The sequence below is a fragment of the Myotis lucifugus genome, unplaced genomic scaffold (assembly GCF_000147115.1).
Source record: "Myotis lucifugus unplaced genomic scaffold, Myoluc2.0 scaffold_190, whole genome shotgun sequence".
NCBI classification, from domain to species: Eukaryota; Metazoa; Chordata; class Mammalia; order Chiroptera; family Vespertilionidae; genus Myotis; species Myotis lucifugus.
The window spans coordinates 991,851-1,012,179 of NW_005871238.1; the positions used below are offsets into that span (position 1 = coordinate 991,851).

General features: G+C 41.2%; 1 pseudogene; it reads left to right on the forward strand.

The window, feature by feature from the left end:
- Positions 1 to 7,881: 7,881 nt before the first annotated feature.
- Positions 7,882 to 8,770, forward strand: LOC102426309 (annotated as a pseudogene).
- The last annotated feature ends 11,559 nt before the right edge of the window (positions 8,771 to 20,329 follow it).

A 20,329-nucleotide genomic window follows, 5' to 3' on the forward strand; every position in this document is an offset into this window, starting at 1 on the left:
TACCCTGGGAAGGGAAGAAATACCTGTCCCCCTCCCACAGGTTTGCCGGCACCACCCACAGTGGGAAACTGTTTGGATCATCCCTGCCTAGTCCTGGATACCCTGCCCCACTGCGTGCAGTTCTGGGGCGGGGGGGCGGGGGGGGGGAGAAGCGGGAGGAGAGAAGAGTGGCTCAGAGCTGAGACATCCAAAGTGTGAGATGCTTAGAGGCTATTGTCTGAAACTGGGATGAAGTGCTTAGGCCTCTCCCTACGGGCTGGGCCAGCATCATCTCCAATTGGAGACTCTTGATATATCCCCCTGAGCCCAGGGTGGCTTCCCTCTAAAGGGGAGGAAGGCTGGCTGTGCCCAATCTCCACCTGCAGTGAGCCTCTCTAGAAGGAGCTAGAGTTGGAGATTCTAGAAGAGACTGAGTGGTTTGGCTTTGAAGCAGGGGCCATATCCCCTCATTGAGTGCATGACTGCATGATCCCAAAGAAGGGCATCAACTAGCCCTGTCCTCTGGACACTGATTGCCCCACCCTATCAAGCTTGCAACCTGTGAAAGGGCTGTGGGTCCTGGCTAGCCTGGGCTCATTCTACAGTCTTTCTTCAGAAAGCTCTGGAAATAGACCAGGAAACCTCAGGAGGAGATGGAGTAGCTGAGAGGTGGATGCAGACCTCAGGGAGCCTCTGTCCTCTTACAGATCTGCCCGCAGCTCGTAGCTGGAGAAAGCCAAGCCTTTCACACCGATTGGCCCCTCCCATGCACACCGAGGTACAGTAGATGCAGACACAAACAGTGAAATGTGTGGCAGCTCAAGACAGCTTCTCAGTGCTGGTTACACACATCTGACAGTGACCTGTACCTGAACCCCACACAAGTAAACCCAGAACCAACACAACCAGCGGTGGGCTTCAGAACATACGAGAGTTGAACCCAACTTGCCACACGAGCGGCACATCCAAAAGATTTTGGCAGGAGCCATATGCTGCTGGGAACAATTCTGCCTTGGAGGGCAGGCCCTGCACCGCGGCTCATACATAGTTATTAAGATTTATCCTTACAGTTACCCTGCCTAGAGTGCTAACTCCACCCATGAAAAGGCCAACAGCATTCAAGACTCAACTACAGCAGCTGGTGTACTTAACTCCCGGGAAACATTCCTTGAGCACAAAGCTCAGGTGATCTGGAGGATTGTGCATCTGAGCCCAACAAGACACCTTCATCACACTGTGTCTGTGACCATGGACTAGACCTATTTGTTCTTTGTCTAATCTCATCACCTTCTTTTATCCACTCCCCCACACTCCCTTCCCTTCTGAGATCTGTCAGTCTGTTCAGTGTATCCATGCCTCTGGTTCTATTTTGTTCTTCAGTTTATTTTGTTCATTAGTTTCCATATACAAGTGAGATCATATGGTATATGTCTTTCTCTGACTGGCTTATTTCTCTCAGCATACAAATCTCCAGGTCCATCCATGCTGTCACAAGGGCAAGAGTTCCTTCGTTTTTATAACCTGCATTGTCCTACATTTCCAGAAAACCAATTATATAAATACAGATTAGAAATACATAGCTGGTTTAGTATATTTCATAGGGAAAAAGTATTGAACATTCTTTTGTTCTCAAGTACAATGTAACGCAGAAGCAAAAAGAACAGAGATAAGAAAAGAACCATATAACAAAAAACATAAGCAATGTGACTTTAAATGCATAAATACAGTGTACTAAGTGGGCCCTGTAAACAAGGAGGACATAAAAGAATGAATAAGTAACTTTTTCCGGGGGAGGGCTTCACTACAGCACTGACAGACTTTATAATGAGTCTGTCTTCCCCATCAATTGGGATGATCTTTGAGAGTAAATATAGTTCTTCATTAATTATTGTGTATCGCCCTATTAAAGCCTAAGACAATGGGCATTGTATTCTGAACTCAATATTTTTTGAAAGTACTAAATTTTTCTGTAGCCTGAATTTGTTATATTTCTCCATTGCACCTAAACACATTCTTCTTGTCCTCTTAATATCTTAAGCTCAACATCTCTAAATGAACTTAACATCTCATATCTTGTTCTGCCTCCCTTCTTCTAATCCTGCTGAAGAACTCATAATTACTCTCACCCAGAGAAATTAAATTTAAAAACTCAGAGGAATTTAAGATCTAGAGGCTTTCAAAGTGTTCCTGACATCATTTCAGGTTTGCAAGACCTTACTCAACCTACACGTGCAGTTGGCTTCCTTTCCTCTGGCTGAAGAGCCTTCCGCCGGTCCGCATGTGTGCTGAACTACCTCAACATGCTGCTCCTTCTTTCTCAGATGGCTTTAGTTTGTCCTTGTCTCACTCCTAAAAATGGCAACAAGATTTCAAAATTTTCATATAAAAATAGAAATCAGCTAAATTCTCTAAATATTTTTATCACAATCCCCTCTTCTTGGAACACTCCTAGAATAAAATCCTGTATTGTACAGCTATATCCAGGACTGCTTTCACCAAGGGACACATTCATATTCTTCTAGTCTCCATTTTTATTCTTCCGGTCTTCCTTCTTCAAACACGCCTGTTCTGACCACACTATATATATGCCCCATCGTCCAACCCTTATTCTGCTCATCCTTGTCATTTCTTTTGTAGCAAAATTTTTAATTATGTATTTAGATATTTATTTATCTCTGTTCAAAAATAGGGTCAGTGAAGACAGAGATCAACTTTCTTTAATACTATTATTCAGTGCCTAGCATTTTTCCTTGAGCAAAGTAGAGACTCAATAACTATTTGTTAAATGAATTAAATGAGAAAGACTTTTCTGATATTTCCTTCACACACACACACACACACATATTTTATTTTAAATAACATTTCTCTGTCTCTAGTTTTTTTTTCTCTGGAAAAAAAGTGTGTTACAGGAAATGATTAGCAATAATAAATGAAAATCTGTTTCAAAATAATTTTATAAGTGATTCTTCATTTTTATCTAAATATTTATATGTAATATTGTTTTCCAAGAAAAAACATGTGTCCCAAAAGTTAGAAAAGATGTTATCTAAAGTACCTTAACCAATATGAAGAGAGGGGACATCACAGCAATTCTATTCTTTATTCATTAAATATAATTATTAAATGCTTTCTATTTCCCACACTTATACTATGGAAAGCATAAAACATAGTCTCTATCTTCAAAATGCTCAATTTGGAGTGGGGGAAACACATCCCCAAATAGGTATTTATAAAACCACAGAGAATCTTAAATATGTGAAAAGATATTCAACATAACTCATAATAAGATACATGCAACTTTAATTATATTGAGATACTTTCCTTGCCTTCAGATTCACAAAGATACAAAATTTTAAATCACATTTTATTGGCAAGTTTGCAGAGAAGCACACATTTTTATACAGTGCTTATAGGAGTCAAGATATCATAATAAATTTGGAGGTAAATTTAGCTATACTTATGCACATTACACATTTACTTGTGCCTAGCAATCATACCTCTAAGAATTCATCTTGCTGATATGTATGTGTGCGTATATGAAACAATATATATACATCCTATAAAATAAACGGCTAATATGCAACTTGTCCCCTCAGGAGTTCAACCAACCAGGAGTTCAACCGCCCACTATTATGTGCGCTGACCACCAGGGGGTGGAAGGCCCCAATCAGCCCTGATCACTGGCCAGGCCTAGGAACCCTACCCGTGCACGAATTTCGTGCACCAGGCCTCTAGTATATATATAATTATTCATATCGCACAACTGTTAGAATGGCTGTTATCACCAAGACAAGTAATAATGTTGGAAAGGTTGTGAAGATAAAGGAACCCTCATTCACTGCTAGTGGAAATGTAAACTGGTATAGCCACTATGGAAAACAGTATAATGGGTCTCAAAAAATTAAGAATAGAGTTACCATATGTTCCAGCAACCCCTCTTTTGGGTTATCTATTTGAAAACATTTATTCTCAAAGATACATGAACCCTATGTTCAGTTCAGCTCTATTCAAGGTGGCCAAGACTTGTAAATAACCAACGTGTCCTTTGATAGATGATTGAATAAAGAAGATGTATTCGTATATACTATGGAATACTACCCAGTCATAAGAAAAGATGAAATACTGGGAACAACGTGGATGGACCTTGAGAATATTATGCTAAGTGAAGTAAGTCAGAAAACGCTAAGAAACATATGATTTCACTCATATGTGGTATGTAAAACTGAAACGTATAGACACAGACAACAGTATGGTGGCTACCAGAGGGAAGGTGGGGGTAGTAAACAGTAAAGGGAGCCAAATATATGGTAAAAAAAAAAAGGTATTCATTGTATTTCTGTTTGTAGTAGCAAGACTGGAAGCAACCATGAACCGCTCAATAAGGAACAGTTAAACACACAATGGGACACCATGGAGCTGTTTACCAAAAGTCAGCTTCTACAGCGATATGCAATGACCTCCAGAGAGCTATCAGAATATTTATCTTTATTTGTTTCTGCATGAAGAAACACTTCAAAGTTGTAGAAAACACCAATGAAAGTTGTTGCCTACTGTGGGATGTGAGCTGGCAGTGAGTAGAAAGGGCACATGTGCTCTTCTACATATACCATTCGAAAGGTTCGGGGTTGGGCCAGGGTCACACAGAATGGACTCAAGCCTCAGTGTAATCAAAATGATATTTATTCCTGTCAGCTGGGTCCAGGTGATCTAACTCGAGAAAGAGCCAGTGGTGAATTGGGGAGGGAGCAGGATTTTTATGCTCAGCGAGAGCTGCAGAAGGGACTTTGGCTTGGCCCAGGTATTAGGACCGTGCCCCCACCATAGTTTTAAGACCTTGTCCTTTGTCCTGCTGGCGCCAGACGTCCTTTCTCAGGGGGCTGTGCAGGGGTGATGGTCTTCAGGAATTTCTGTAAAATAACCACTCAAGGGGAGCATGTTTGTGCAAGGCTTCTGCTAACAGAACGAGCTTTCCCTTTGACATTTGTTAGATTTTGTAAGGCTCAAGCCTTGTGTTCTCCAGTTAACCTTTTCACCATTTATAAACTATTGTGATATTTAAAATAATATAGATATACCATCAACTAAAACATTATGTTTATTTTTAAAATACATGTCAGTATAGTGACAGAGTGTAATCACATACCCTGGTTTGCCCAAGTGAGTTCTGACTAATGTCTGTCATCCCAGGAAAATTATTAATAGTGCTGTCCATCTTTCTTAAAAAGATTTCATCTTTACTTAGATGATAAACTAAACATCATGGGTGATAGAATGTTAGCTTTCATCCTGCTTTGGATGTTTGTGGTCTGAATAAGTATGTACATATTACTCTTTGAATATTTATGCATATATATATATATATACATATATATATATTACTCTAAAAGAAGAGAAATAAGCATATATATATATATATATATATAAATTTCATCTTAATATTCTGTATTATGGACATATTATATGTAATACTGTTTGCCAAGAAAAATGTGATTCAATGTTAAAGAAGATGTTATTAAAAGTAGCTTATATAATATGAGGAAAGGGGAAATCACAGTGATCCTGTTATAAACATTTATAACAATACTAGAGGCCTGGTGCAAGAATTCCTGCATGGGTGGGGTCCCTCTGGGTGGCCTGCAGGGATCAGGCCAAAACCCCACAATCCAACACCTCTTGCAGCTCCTACCTGCAGGTCCCACTCATCCCGGCCCCACTGTGCCTGCCATGGGCTCACGCCCAATCAGTCCTGATCAGGAGAGAGTCACGCTAGCCATGAGCCCTGTGTCTGGTGCCCTCCCAAGGGGAGTGGCCTTCAGGATTGTGAGAGGGCACAGGCCAGGCTGAGGGACCCCACCTGTGCACGATTGGGCCAAGGAGGGACGAAGGGAGGGCTCCAGGGCAAGTCCTGCCCATCTGGCTCAGTCCTGATCAGCCAGACCCCAGCAGCAAGCTAACCTATTGGTCAGAGCATCTGACCCCTGGTAGTCAATGCACTTCATAGCAAGCAGTTAAGCATCCTTAGCATATCATTAGCATATTATGCTTTGATTGGTTGTTCAGTTGTTCTGCTGTTTGGTCTATTTGCATATTACCCTTTTATTATATAGGACACTTATATAAAGTATTTATCTATAATAATAAAAGCATAATATGCTAATTAGATTGGACGTCCTTCTGGATGACCTTCTTGACACAAAGCCAGGGCTGTGAGGGAAGCCCAAGTCCCAGGTGCCTACGGGCAGCTGGAGGGAAGCCCAGGTCCGGGGTGCCAGATGGAACTGGTGCCAGCAGCCAGGGGAAGGAAGGCCTACTCTTGCACGAATTTCATGCATCAGGCCTCTAGTATAACTATAAATTATTATACGTAATACATATTAGATATACAGAAATAAGTATTTATATAGAATATATATAATATAAATACAATGTATATACTTATTTCTCTCCTTCTAGAATGATTAAACTGATGTCAACATGGAAAAAAAAATGAGGCAAAGATTTGGCATTCACCCCGATGTGTCACATTGACATGATACTCTTAACTTCTTTTTACATCATAGAAAAAGAAAAACTGTGATAATATTTGTATAACATCCTGAATTAAACAGAAGGGCTGCTTGTTGACAAATGTTAACTCTCCAGGAGCTGTAATTCCTTGGGCTTTATCTTATCAAAGGGTGAAGTTCAGGGAGATCAGTAACTCAGCTCACCTGAAATCTACATTTTGGAGGAAGCTCTGTTCTAAAGAAGAACTGAGGGGGAAAGACCTCAGAAGGACTAGGGAATAAAAGATTTTGAAGTAAAAGGGAAGATAAGTCTGGAGCGCTGAACTGATCTGCAAAAGGGAATGACTTCTGGTAGGGTTATAACAAGGGTACTTAATCTCTATGACACTCATTTGATTCTTACGAATTCATTCATTCATTCATTTGTTCATTTATTCATAAATGATGAATATGCCAGGCTCCATACTAGAAATAAATGGTGAGATATATGCTTCCTTGAAAATAATCACAATACAGGAGAACAAAAAGAGTAAGAAAAGTCTAGGTGCCCAAAAGTGATGCATTAGGGATGGTACAAATGTCACCAGGGCGTGGGAAAATACACAGGATGTTCCAGGGTGACCTTGGACACCTAGGCTGAAAGAAGATGCTTGATTTGGAGTGTTACCAGTTCTATTGACCCACATGTGACAAAAATGCAAGGAATATGTAAGACTAGGCATATTCGAAGAATGACATTCCCACTGAAGAAATTTATGTAACAAATTTGATATAATAACGACTAGTATTTATTATTCTTTATGCGTTACATGTATAAACTAATGTGATGCTCAAAAATTGAATCCTTTTCTTTTGTTGTCCCTGTTTTATAGAGGAGGAAACTGAAGAACAGGGGGGTTACATACCTTGTCCAAGGTCATGCATAAAGAAAGTGGTAGAGATAATGATTGAATTCAAGCAAGAAGAAAGGCTTCAAACTCCCTTCCCCAACCAATACCCCGCCCTGCCTCTGGGATAATAAGGCTTCTTAATATGTATGGAGCACCTCTTAAGAGTCAGGAACACTTAAAGAATTAGGCACTTTCCATGTTTTGTTTCCTTTATTGTAGGGCTGCTTGATGGAAATAATTATATATGAAAATGAATGCTCAGGGAGAGATTTAGTTTTCTTCTCTGAATTGTAGAACCAAAAAGTGGCACCTGGAGTCCTGGTGGGGATGTGGCCTGTGGCTTGGGGACACTGCACCCCATTCCAGGAGTGAAAGTGTTGCTGTGGTCGCTGAGGAAGGAGGAGAGGGCAAGGCCCACGCTTTCTGGAGAAAAGACAGTGGCCATCCATCTGGAATGGAGGGAAATGCAGTGGCTGTTTGTGGGCCCTGACCCCAAGATGTAGCAGATGGTATGTGAACTGTACACTACAACCATGGAAGGCACCACATAGAGAGAGAGGCCAGAGGACCAGTAAGTCTACAAAATTCTCATTTATGGCTGGAGAAAGCACTGCCTCTACATATTTGTTCTTCTTTTGCTCCTCGTTCTCCTTGAGAATTTTGCTCCTATGATGTGGGTTCTTAAAGAGATGTTATTTCCCCCAACAGGAATGGATCACTTGCTTGTTACAAAAGATGGGCTTTGCCTGGAAGAGGAGTCAGAATTTTTATTCCTATTATTGTATGCCAAAGGAATACACTCCAGAGTGGACTCATCCCTGCTTCTACAGTCTACTCAGAATGTGACCCTAAATACTCACAACTCTCAATGAGAGGTCACAGGCAGATTAAAAGTGGGTCCCCAAAAGGTAGAAGTCCGGAGTCAACACTTTCCGACCAATTCCAAAGAAGGCAAGCCACTGTCCACTCTTGATGACAGCGAAGTTGTGTTGGTACAGACAGACTTCAAGTAACTGGGCCTGAAGGGGCTCTTTTTGGACATTCAGTGGAGACACCCCTTGTAAGGGCAGACCCACTTCCGGAGCTGAGATTGGAAAGGGTGTTCATCTGTAAGCACATGCTGGGAAAATCAAGGCCTTTTCTCAAATGGACATAATTTTTATGGTAGTGATGGAATCCTTGTGCTTGATGCTGAGTCTATGTGCTTTTCCCAGTTGGTTCACCCTGAGGTGACTCGGGGTCCTGCTGGCAACTCACAAAGACTATGGAATTTGTGTGTGTCCAGATGGGAAGCTTTACCTGTCTGTGGCTGGCACAGGTACCACGTCCCACAAAAACGGTCACATCTGTCTCAAAACCACTCACGTCTTCCATGGAGCACCTGCCTTGTTGTAGGAAACTTTAAAGTACTGACCTCAAGCCTTCACACTTAGAGCAACTTGACATCCTGGAAAACTGAGATGGCGGCTAGAAGTAGAAGGACACACTTTCAAAAGGAACTCAGAAAGAAAAATGTACCAATGAAAATATTCGGATGAATGATGTGTAGATGTTAGACACAAAAGTCAAAGGAATATCAAAAGAATTTCTTTATTCCACTAGGTTGATTTGCATCGAACCATGTGACTTTTAGTTTTCTTTCTTGTACCTGTCAATTTACAATAAAATATTGAACTGCTGTGTGTAACTAATTCATGATCAATGTGGATATCTAACTCCCCATAAAATTAGCATTTGTCGATACTAAAATGCCCCAAAGTTCTATGAGGTGTTTCCTTTATATCACTCAAAGCTGTGGGTTCTCTTTTCATTTTAATGCAAGTATGTCAGGCTTCAAAAAATATCTTTAGGTTTTAAAGGGACTTTGAAGTTGATTTGATTTTCAATATGTAGTCAAAGGAATAAATTATGCAAAATCAACCCTGCTTTATATATATGCAATGAGCAATAAAAAATCAACCTACATTTCACACACACACACACACACACACACACACACACACGTGGCAACACTGGGACTTGGACCAACTCCTTTTCCTGTCAGTTCTGGATATTCAAATTTTACCCATCTGGGTCTATCTAGTCCAGATCTTGCTTTCTTTCAGAAGTCGTGCAAGCATGGAATCAAAACTCCCTAAGCAAGAAGGAATGTGAGCAGTCATCCACCCCAGCCTCTCATTTGTCAGACAGAGAGAAAATGAGGCTGAGGAAGACTTGCCAAGGTCACCAAACCACTAGATTGGGTCTGGGATTGAATCCATGCTCTAAATCCAGTAATCTTTCTATTTTTATTTATACAAAAACATGATTACAAATAATTTTATGAGGAGTTTTCATGACCCAAACAGTGTCTCTGCCATATTCCAGTTCTTAGTCACCCATGAGCTGTGCATCTTGGCAGGTCATGTGACCCCCTTGGTCCTCAATTCGCTCATCTGGGTAGTCAGAATCCTAAACTAAGTCATCTCAGCAGAGGAAGTAGTTTAAACCAGAGGAGTAAAGGGGGCATAGGGAATGGCCAGCGCTTCAGGTCCCAATTTCCACTTCAATACCAGTTTGTTTTCTACTTTGTAGTTATCTTCTCTCTATGTTACAGTTTTAATGCTATTTGTTTGAAAACATGGGATCAGATATTTCCTGAGGGTAGTCTTTGATACTTCAAGAAACTTTGGTCTGCTTCTTTCTTTTTTTTAAAAAAAAATATTTTTTATTGACTTTTTATAGAGAAGAAGGGAGAGAGATAGAGAGTTAGAAACATCGATGAGAGAGAAACATTGATCAGCTGCCTCCTGCACACCCCCCACTGGGGATGTGCCCGCAACCCAGGTACATGCCCTTGACCGGAATCGAACCCGGGACCCTTCAGTCTGCAGGCCGACGCTCTATCCACTGAACCAAACCGGTTATGGCTGGTCTGCTTCTTGCTAGTGTTATGCAGTAACTGCTGAGCTAACATGAAGAAGGAAAGAACATTCCTAGTTCCAGCTTACCTGCCTACCTGTGGCAGACATAGACAAGAATGCATTCTAAACAGCTAATCTGAGTCAGTGCCCTCATGGAAAAAGCCAGTCATATAAGGCTTCAGACATATGGACTGAGATCCAGGAACCTCAGGCTGGATAATGGCCTAACAATGACAAACTCCTACTGATGGTGAGTGGCAGAGACAATGGCGAAATCAGAGCAGAGTCTGTCTGAGACCCCTCAGATCCCGATAAATCTTCTGGTTTTGCTAACAGAGAAACTGAGTACTTGATTGACCGAAAATGAGTCTCTTAGTAGATCCAGGTGCCACAGGCCGGCGAAGGTAACATCAGGGTAATGATGCGCTCTAACATTCTCTGATTCTATTATCTTTCATTGTGTCTCCCATTTACTCCCCCTGGCAAGCCCTCCTCTCCATCCATTTGGGACTGTTACTAATTCATGACTTCATCTCTCTACCTATTGTGAGTTCTTCACCTAAAATATCCTCCTCCTCTTCCCCTCACCGAGGCATGAACACGGGAGTCATCATTTTTGCTGTGATCCTAGACTAGTCTGAGCCTGTTTTCTCATCTATTTATGTTTCCACACCCATTTCAGTGGGTGCTCCAATAGTATCACTGCTGTTGACATTAATTTCTTGGCAGTAAAAATATAGGTATCAAATTATTAATGGTTGATCTGAATGGACTAAAGATTGGTCAATTTTAAATGTCATTTCACCTGATCTTAATAAATAAGGGCTCTGTTCTGGGTAAACCTCAGTCCTCTATTTGAAGAATAGAGAAGAGTTGTGTGTGTCCTGTTCTTGTCTCACCGGGGAGGCGCTGTTCAAGTGTGAGAGTGCTTGGTGAATAATGAAAATGTACCAACATACAGGGCCTGTAGGCATCCTGTGCATGGGGGAGGAATCCAGACGGCCTGGGTACCTCGGCTCAGAGGTCCAACAGCACAGTATGATCCTGGCAATGTTTCAGCAGTGTGTGCGAAACCAGTCTTACATGTCCATGTCCATTCTTCTCAGTTAGATCTCAGGCAATTGTATTTAACATCTCCATGCTTACCCAGTTCAGGTTTTTGCTTCAGCTTCTCTTTGATCAAGCAGAGGAGTCTTGCACCCATTGGTGCATTATTACTGCCACACGTAGTGTGTTTGAAGGGCCTGGGTTCCTAGACATTCCACAGGGAGGTGGGAGAGCCAGGCCTACCCAGCTCGGGAAATCCACAAAACTTTTCTTCTGAGTGAGTCAGGGGAACAGAGCAAACAAACTGCTAATGAGAAGGCAAACAAACTGCTTAAATTGAGCGGGGAAGCCAAGGTTGAGGCAAGGGAACTGTTCCCAGGGGCGGTCTGTGCTCTTTTAATGAAGCGCATCCTCAACTTCGGTAATTACCAGCATTTTCTCTGCAGAGACCAACCACTACCTGAGCTGTGGAGCAGGGAGCTTTGAAGGGACCCCGGTTTCCTCTCTGGCCCTCCTCAATTAATACTAATTAAGAACGTGTGAATGCAGACCCGGAAGGAAGCAGCCTCAGAACGCAGTCCTTTGGGGAGTCCTCCCCCCGCCCCCCCCCCAGCTTTCCCTGCACCACACACAGAAGCATCTATCTCTGCATTCACAGGAGGCCTGTGGAGGTGCAGACTGGGAATCGGGATGCCTGCGTTTCCATCTATGTTCTGCCACTAATTAATTGCGACTTAAAGTGGGTCATACACCTTCCCCCGACTCATATTTTTAAATATACAAAACGTGAAAATTGAACTTCATGAATTACATGGTTTCTTTGCATTGTAATTTATAGACTATGAAAAGTGATGTGTTTTTCCTTCTGATGCCCAGGTTAACAACATCAAGAATCAAGAGTAATAGTCGCACTTCTGCTTTAAAAACAAGTTTCTGAGTATGGTGATTGTGAAGGGAAAAGGAGGGAATATGAAAGTAGGATAAATATATACCCCAAGAAGCAACCCCCCTAAAAGGGCTGTGTACTATCTGAGGTCAAGCACAAGAAGGTATTACCACTCTTATTTACTCTTTCAGAACATTTCCTAAACTTTCATTTCCTTTTTAGAAAAACAAACAAACAAACAAACAAAGCAGTTCTGATCATCTGCCTGTCTGCATATCTCTGCTTTTCTCCCACCAATCTACACATATATGGAACTACGTCTCATGAATCTCAGATGCTACCAAAAAATCAGTATCACAATTTCAAATTTCAGTCTTGGTAATAATACAAAGATGGGCAAAAGTAGGGTGACCGTTGTGAGTACATGAAACAGTTACTTATTTAGTTATTCTATTATTACCATACAAGTACTGTATTTTATTAACTGTAAACCTACTTTTGCCCACTGCTGTATAGAAGAATATGCAATCAGAAAAGTTTGGGCTTGAATTTCAAATTCATGAATCAGCAGCTGTAAAATTTAGTGCAATTTAGCCACCCCTCTTATTTCCTCATTTTCAAGACTGAAGAAGTCGCTTCAAAACGACTTTTAAGGTTGTTGGAAGAATAAAGATAATTTATGTTTGTGGATAGCAGGTGCTACAGTACTAAAAGCTAACGCTGTTGATTGCGATTATATCGTCAGCATTATAGTTAGAATCTAATACCTAATTGAGCCGGGGAGCTGATTCCTGAACCAATGAGCATCCGTTTGCTGAGGAGTTCCGCAAAGGGCTCTCATCCCAGCCAGGTTCAGTGTTGTGGAGTCACCTGTCCCATCCGAAGCCCTGCAACCGCGATCACACCGAGCTGCACAGGCAAGGGGCGAGCAGAATACTTTCTGAGTCTAGAAACATGTGAGGTCTCCACTACCACAGACCAGCCCTAATGAGTAATTGGGAGACATCAGAGGAAAGAGTGAGAAAGGGCCCTAACACAAACCTGGTACACAGAAGACGTTCAATTAACATGAAGTTCCTGTCTTCCTTTTAGAAGTCTTCTTAAGCTACATTTATTGGGGAAACAGGTTTGCAAAACCATGCCGTTTTCAAGTACAACTCAAGAAAACGTCACCTGCACACTACATCGTGTACCCATCGCCCAGAGCAAAGTCTCTTTCTATCCCCACTTCCTTCCCCTACTTTGTCCACCTCCACCTGGTCCCACCCTTTCCCTCTGGCTATTGCCACACCATCATCGGTATCTATGCGTTATGTATATATGTTTTTTTGGTTAATCCCTTCACCTTCTTTCATCCAATCACCCAAACCCCCACCCCTCTGACAGCTCTATCCACGTATCCATGCCTCTGTTTCTATTTTGTTAGTTGGTTTATTTTGTTCAAATGATTCCACATATCAGTGAGATGATATGGCATTTGTCTTTCTATGACTGGCTTATTTCACTTAGCATAATATTCTCCAGATCTATCCATGCTGTTGCAAAAGGTAAGCTTTCCTTCTTTTTTTATGCATAGTATTCCCTGGTGTAAATGTACCACAGCTTTTTTATCCACTCATCTACTGATGAGCACTTGGGCTGTTTCCAGAGCTTAGCTATTGTAAACAATGCTGCTATGAAAGTAGGGGTGCATATATTCTTTCTGATTGGTGTTCAGGGACTCCTCGGATATATTCCCAGAAGTGGGATAGCTTACTATTTTTTAATATATATATATATATATATATATATATATATATATATATTTCATTGATTTGTTTTAGAGATAGAGGAAGGGAGAGGGATAGAGAGATAGAAACATCGATGAGAGAGAAACACCATCAATCAACTGCTTCCCGCACACCCCCAACAGGGAATCGAGCCTGCAACCCAGGCATGTGCCCTGACCAAGAATCGAACCTGTGGCCTCTTGGTTCCTGGCTCGAAGCTCAACCACTGAGCAACACTGGCTGGGCTCAGGCAGTTCCATTTTTAATTTTTTGAGGAAAATCCACAGTGTTTTCCACCATGGCTGCACCAGTCTGCATTCCCACTAACAGTAAACTAGGGTTCCCTTTTCTCCACATCCTTGCCAGCACTTGTTGTTTTTTGATTTATTGATGATAGCCATTCTGGTAGATGTGAGGGGATAGCTCATTGTGGTTTTAATTTGTGTCTCTCTGATGATTAGTGACATTGAGCATTTTTTCTTTTTTCTTTTTTTTTTTTTTAATATATTCCATTAATTTTTCACAGAGAGGAAGGGAGAGAGATAGTCAGAAACATCGATGAGAGAGAAACATCGATCAGCTGCCTCCTGCACATCTCCCACTGGGGACGTGCCCACAACCCAGGTACATGCCCTTGACTGGAATCGAACCTGGGACCCTTCAGTCCGCAGGCCGACGCTCTATCCACTGAGCCAAACCGGTTTCGGCGAGCATTTTTTCATATATTTATTGACCATCTGTATATCCTCTTTGGAGAAGTGTCTATTCAGGTATTTTGCCCATTTATTAATTGGGTTGTTTTCCTGGTGTTGAGTTGTACAAGTTCTTTATATATTTTGGAAATTAATCCCTATCAGATATTTCATTGGCAAATATGTTCTCCTATTCAGTGGGTTCCCTTTTCCATTGGTTGTGCAAAATCTTTTAGTTTTATGTAGTCCCATTTCTATACTTTCTCTTTATTTCCCTTGCATGAGGAGATAGATATAGCAGCAAAAATATTGCTGAGAGATGTCTGAGATTTTACTGCCTATGTTTCCTTCTAGGATTTTTTGGTTTTGTGATTTACATTTAAGTCTTTTATCCATTTTGAGTTTATTCTTGTGTATGGTGTAAGTTGGTGATCTAGTTTCACTTTTTTGCAAGTACTTGCTCAATTTCCCCAATCACTTTTCATCTTATCGAGTTGTATCCAGGTTCTGATCCTTCTGTGTATCCTATTGCAAAGAAATCTTCAGTTGCCTTTAAATACCTTAATACAGTCTTTTTTTAAAAAAAAAAAAAGACTCTTTTTAAAGAACAGTTTTAGTTTCACAGCAAAGCTGAGCAGAAATTACAAAGCTCCCATATACCTCTTTCCTGGCCAGCATCAAGAGCATGGAAAACAGCTGTCATTTATTTAGAGCTAGTCCTACCTCAGAGGAGCATTTATTGAGTGCCTCCCTCCCATGTGCTAGGCAAGGTGCCTGGTGACTGAATCCATCTACACTCACCCCTGCCCGCCCAGAGCTCCCCTCTGGGCTGTGACTTGCCCTGGGCCTGGCTGGTAGCATTTTTGAAGAAGAGGAAACAGGACAAAGAGAGGGAGAGTGGAAGCTCCATGGGGAAAAGGGACGGGGATAAACTGTGGGTGTTGGTCAACCCTTGGTCAGTCAACAGATGTGCAGCTAAAGCTTTGTTAAAAAGCTTTATTAAAAACCCTTCATTTTAGTTACATCTATTTACTAGTTTTTGACAACTCTATGAGATTTAAAGTCAAGCTGGAAAAAGGAAGGGAAAATACTGATTTTAAAAAACACACACACTTTTCTTTTTAAAAAAATATTTTTTATTGATTTCAGAGGGAAAGGGAGAGGGAGAGGAGGATAGAAGCATCAATGATGAGAAAGAATCATTGATCAGCTGCCTCCTGCATGCCCCCTATTGGGGATTGAACTCGCAACCCAGGCATGTGTCCTGACCAGGAATCGAATGGTGACCTCCTGGTTCATGGGGTGACACTCAATCACTGAGCCGCATTGGCTGGGCAATTTGTTTTTAACTCCCTGTTTTATCACCAGAACTTAAAATAGTTCTTGTTGCCTATTAGAAATTTTCAATTGGTAATTACTGAAAAGATAAATAAATAAAAGAGTGGATAACATACTGGTGCCTCATCATTGCCACCTTAATGCAACCATGTAATCTGGCTTTGGTTACCCATGTCAATGGCCAAGTCATATTTAATCATGAAAAGCCAATTTATAGTCTTGACTTTTAAAATACCATGTAGCAAGGTGGCCATGCTCAATTATTTAAAGTCCTCTCAGGAAGATGAGGGGGTAAAAAAATTATTGGGTATTGTTTCTGATAGAATATAAGCAGTTCTGAGCTGAGGCAAGAAGGCAATGCAATCACTTTGAATTTACTAGAAATAAGAATGATTTAGTGACTAAAGCTGTTTTTGAGTAGAATGAGCTATCTTACGAGGTACCTTTCAAAGAGCAGAAAATGGTTGGCTCTGTCAGGGATATTACAGAAGGCCCTCTGCTCTAGGAAAAAGTAAAACCTACCTTCCAGTGGTAAGGTAGTTCCATGAAGCAAGTGTTTCAGAGAGGAATGCAGACAAAACCTCCCTTCTATGTTGCCAATATAATAGAAAAAAACAGACTCAAGATATGGAATTACTATATTACTCGGCCATATCACATCACCATTTTTTATGTCACACATTGTGGTTTTATGGAAATATTTATGGATGAGTATATCTGCCTACCACGTATCTCTCATTCTCCTTAAAAATAAGGTGTACATTTTTATTTATTATTTCATTCATCATTTTCAACCTCTATTTAAATCTTACAGGACTTTTATAGATATTGATCATATTATCTCTCAGCTTCCTTTTCCTAGGTGTTAAGTACCCTCATATTTTTCTCTATATTCCTACAAAAACCTATACCATTTACTTATTATTGACTCTGTTTGTCTTTCAATATTTTTCCAGACATCCTCTACGTACCATTAGGTAGACCTGGAAATAGAACTGTGCATAGCACTTTGTGTGTAGATGTATAATGGCTGTCAGAAAGAACATTCAACAAAGAGTAACAGATGAAACCTAGAGAAAACAAAACAAAAAATGGTTTCCTACCTAAACATCTTTGGCCTGTATTTGTCAACATTTTTAGATTTCAAGTCTCTTGTCCAAGATCAGAAGGACACTGGCTGTTAATTATTTGAAGAAGCTGTGTAGTTACTGCCACCATGCGGCCATCTCTAAGAGCTACACCTGACTTCAAACAGTAACTGAAAATAAAATGCATAATATAAGTAGGCCTTTCTGTAAAGTGCCTTAAATACTACATAATACTTCATACCTTTCTAGCACTATATCATCACTTACATGTTATAATTTATGTATCATAAAAATCACGTGTGAGAGACCATGTTATCCATGCTGTACACACACACAGAGAAATCAAAAAGTAAAAGGTGTAATTTTTGCTGTGAGAGTTGTACCTAAAATTGTTGTACTTGGAGACTCTCATGTGGAAGACATGCTCCTTTGTTGGATCTTATTAGTCATTTAGATATAAAGCCAGGATGTATCAAGTGTGAGGGAATAAAATCAGGAATGTAAACCAAATTCTGTTCAATAATGCAATAATTTTTTTAAAAGACTTTGGTGTGGAAAATTTATAGTGTCATCAGTGGTAGAAGATAGAAGATAGACTCCCTGAATTAAAAGGAGAGGATCTTCCCGGCCGACTTGTCTCAGTGGTTGAGCATCGACCTATGAACTAGAAGGTCACTGGTTCGATTCCAGGTCAGGGCACATGCCCGGGTTGTAGGCTCAATCCCCAGAGGGAGCGTGCGGGAGGCAGCCGATCAATGATTGATGTTTCTGTCTTTCTCTCCCCCTCTCCTTTCTTCTCTGAAATAAATAAAAATATATTTAAATTTTAAAAAAATAAAAAAGAGAGGATCTGTGACCATCCGATGAAGAACACGTGGCAGGTGAGAACACTGGGGAATAGAGAGAGGAGGTTGGGGTGGCGCTGGCTGCGGAGGCTGTGGCAGGAGCGCATGGTGGGATCCCAGGGCTGAGACACACCACAGGGAGCAGTGCAAGCCTCCTGCCAGCGCCCCGCCTGGGAAATTTGTCCCAATCAGCAGGAGGGGCCACGCATAGAACCTGAGGCAGCAGAGGGGTCTGGTCAGTACAACCAGCTGTGACTCTGAGGGATCTTTTTCCCTGGAATAACTTTTGGTTGAGAGTAGGACAGGGGCTGGACAGTGTGCCTGGGAAAGAGGACCAGTACTGCCCACCTAAGCACAGGGGAGGTGCCCCTTCGCCTACCCCTGTGAGGCCAGGGGGAAGGCTCAGGGCTGGAAATCCGTGCTGTGCTGTGCAGCTGGGTCTGGCAGCGTTGGGAAATGAGACATTTGGCCTGGTTGGAAGCTCTGCCCAGTGGAAGCAAGTTGCAATGAAAGATGGGAGTGCCAAGCAGGCTGATTTTTTTTATCCCCTCCTGCTGGAGTGGCAGGGAAGGAGTGCCAGCGAGCCAGACAGAGCTGAGGCATTGGAAGGAGAGGAAGTGACCGCTCCCACTCCTATGAGCTAAGGGCACCACCCCCAAAGCAAGTCTGTTTAAACCATCCTGACCAGGACCTGGATACCCCTGCAGAGCCCAGGTCCATCGGGGAAGGGAGAGCAGCTCAGAGCAGGGATATTCAAGGTGTAATACCTGAGGCAAACCCAGCTCTGGGCTACAGAGACCCCACCCGCCCCTGCTGTGCTTCAGTCAGGTTGCCCAGGGCCAGGCAGGGACGATGACTCACCTTGGCCTGCATTAGAGAACCTCGGTAGAGGCCTGGGACCCACACACCGAAGGGTCAGGTTCAACAACATCAGAGCCAAGCGCAGCGAGCTCCACAAATAGTAGATCCAAAGATTTTTTTCTTGCTTCTCTTTTTTCTTTCTGTCAGCTGGTTTCTCAGCAGAATCATTTCAGGCCAGAAGGGATTGGCATGAAATAAAGTGATAAAAAGCAAGGACCTACAACGAAGAGTACTCTAACCAGAAAGGCTAGATTCAAACTTGAAGGTGAAATAAAGAGCTTAATTACTACTAAACTAGTATTACAGAAAATGTTAAAGGTCTTCTTTAAAAAGAGGAAGAGAAAAAAGATAAAGGAACATAGTTATAAAGAATAAAAGAGCAATAAATACATATTTGTCAATAATTATGTTAAATGTAAATGGATAAAATGCTCTAATCAAAGACATAGGGTAGCTAAATAGATAACAAAACAAGACCCACATATATGCTGCCTACAAGAGACCCACCTCAGAACAAAAAATACACACAGACTAAAAGTAAAGGGAAGGAAAAAGATATTATGCAAATGGAAAAGGGGGAAAAAAGCTGAGATAGCAATATTATATCAGACAAAATACTGGTAGTCTTTAGAACAAAGGCTGTAATAAGAGCTAAAGAAACACTGCATAATGATAAAAGGATCAATCTAACAAGATGATAAACTTTTATGTAAACATTTATGCACACAACATAGGAGCACCTAAATATATAAAGCAAATCTCTATGAACATAAAGGGAGAGTTCGGCAGTAATAGAGTCATAGTAGGGGATTTTAACTCCCCATTGACATCAATGGATAGATATTCTAGACAGAAAAACAACAAAGGAATGGTGGCCTTAAATGACACACTAGATCAGATGGATTTAATTGATATCTTCAGAGCACTTCAGCCCAAAGCAGCCAAATTTTTTAAGTGCACATGGAAACTTTTGTAGGATAGACCAAATGTTAAGATACAAAACAAGTTTCAGTAAATGTAAGAAGACTGAAATTATTATCAAGCATCTTCTCTGACCAAAATGGTATGAAACTAGAAATCAATTACAAAAATGAAAGTAAAAACCCCCACAAACACAGGAGGCTAAATAACATGTTACTGAAAAATGAAAGGGTGAACAACGAGATCAGAGAAGAAATCAGAAGTTACCTTGAGGCAAATGAAAATGAGAACACAACAACCCCAAATCTATGAGACACAGCAAAAGCAGTCCTAAGAGGGAAATTCATATCATTATAGGCCTGATTTTTCAAGCAAGAAACATCTCAAATAATAATCTAATTTTACAAAGGAACTAGAAAAACAACAACAAAGTGAGTAGACGAAAGAAAATAGCAATATATTTTTATTGATTTCAGAGAAGAAGGGAGGGGAAGAGAGAGATGGGAACATCAATGATGAGAGAGAATCATTGATTGGCTGCCTCCTACACGCCCCCTACTGGGGATGGAGACATGTGCCCTGACCAGACTCAAACTGTGACCTC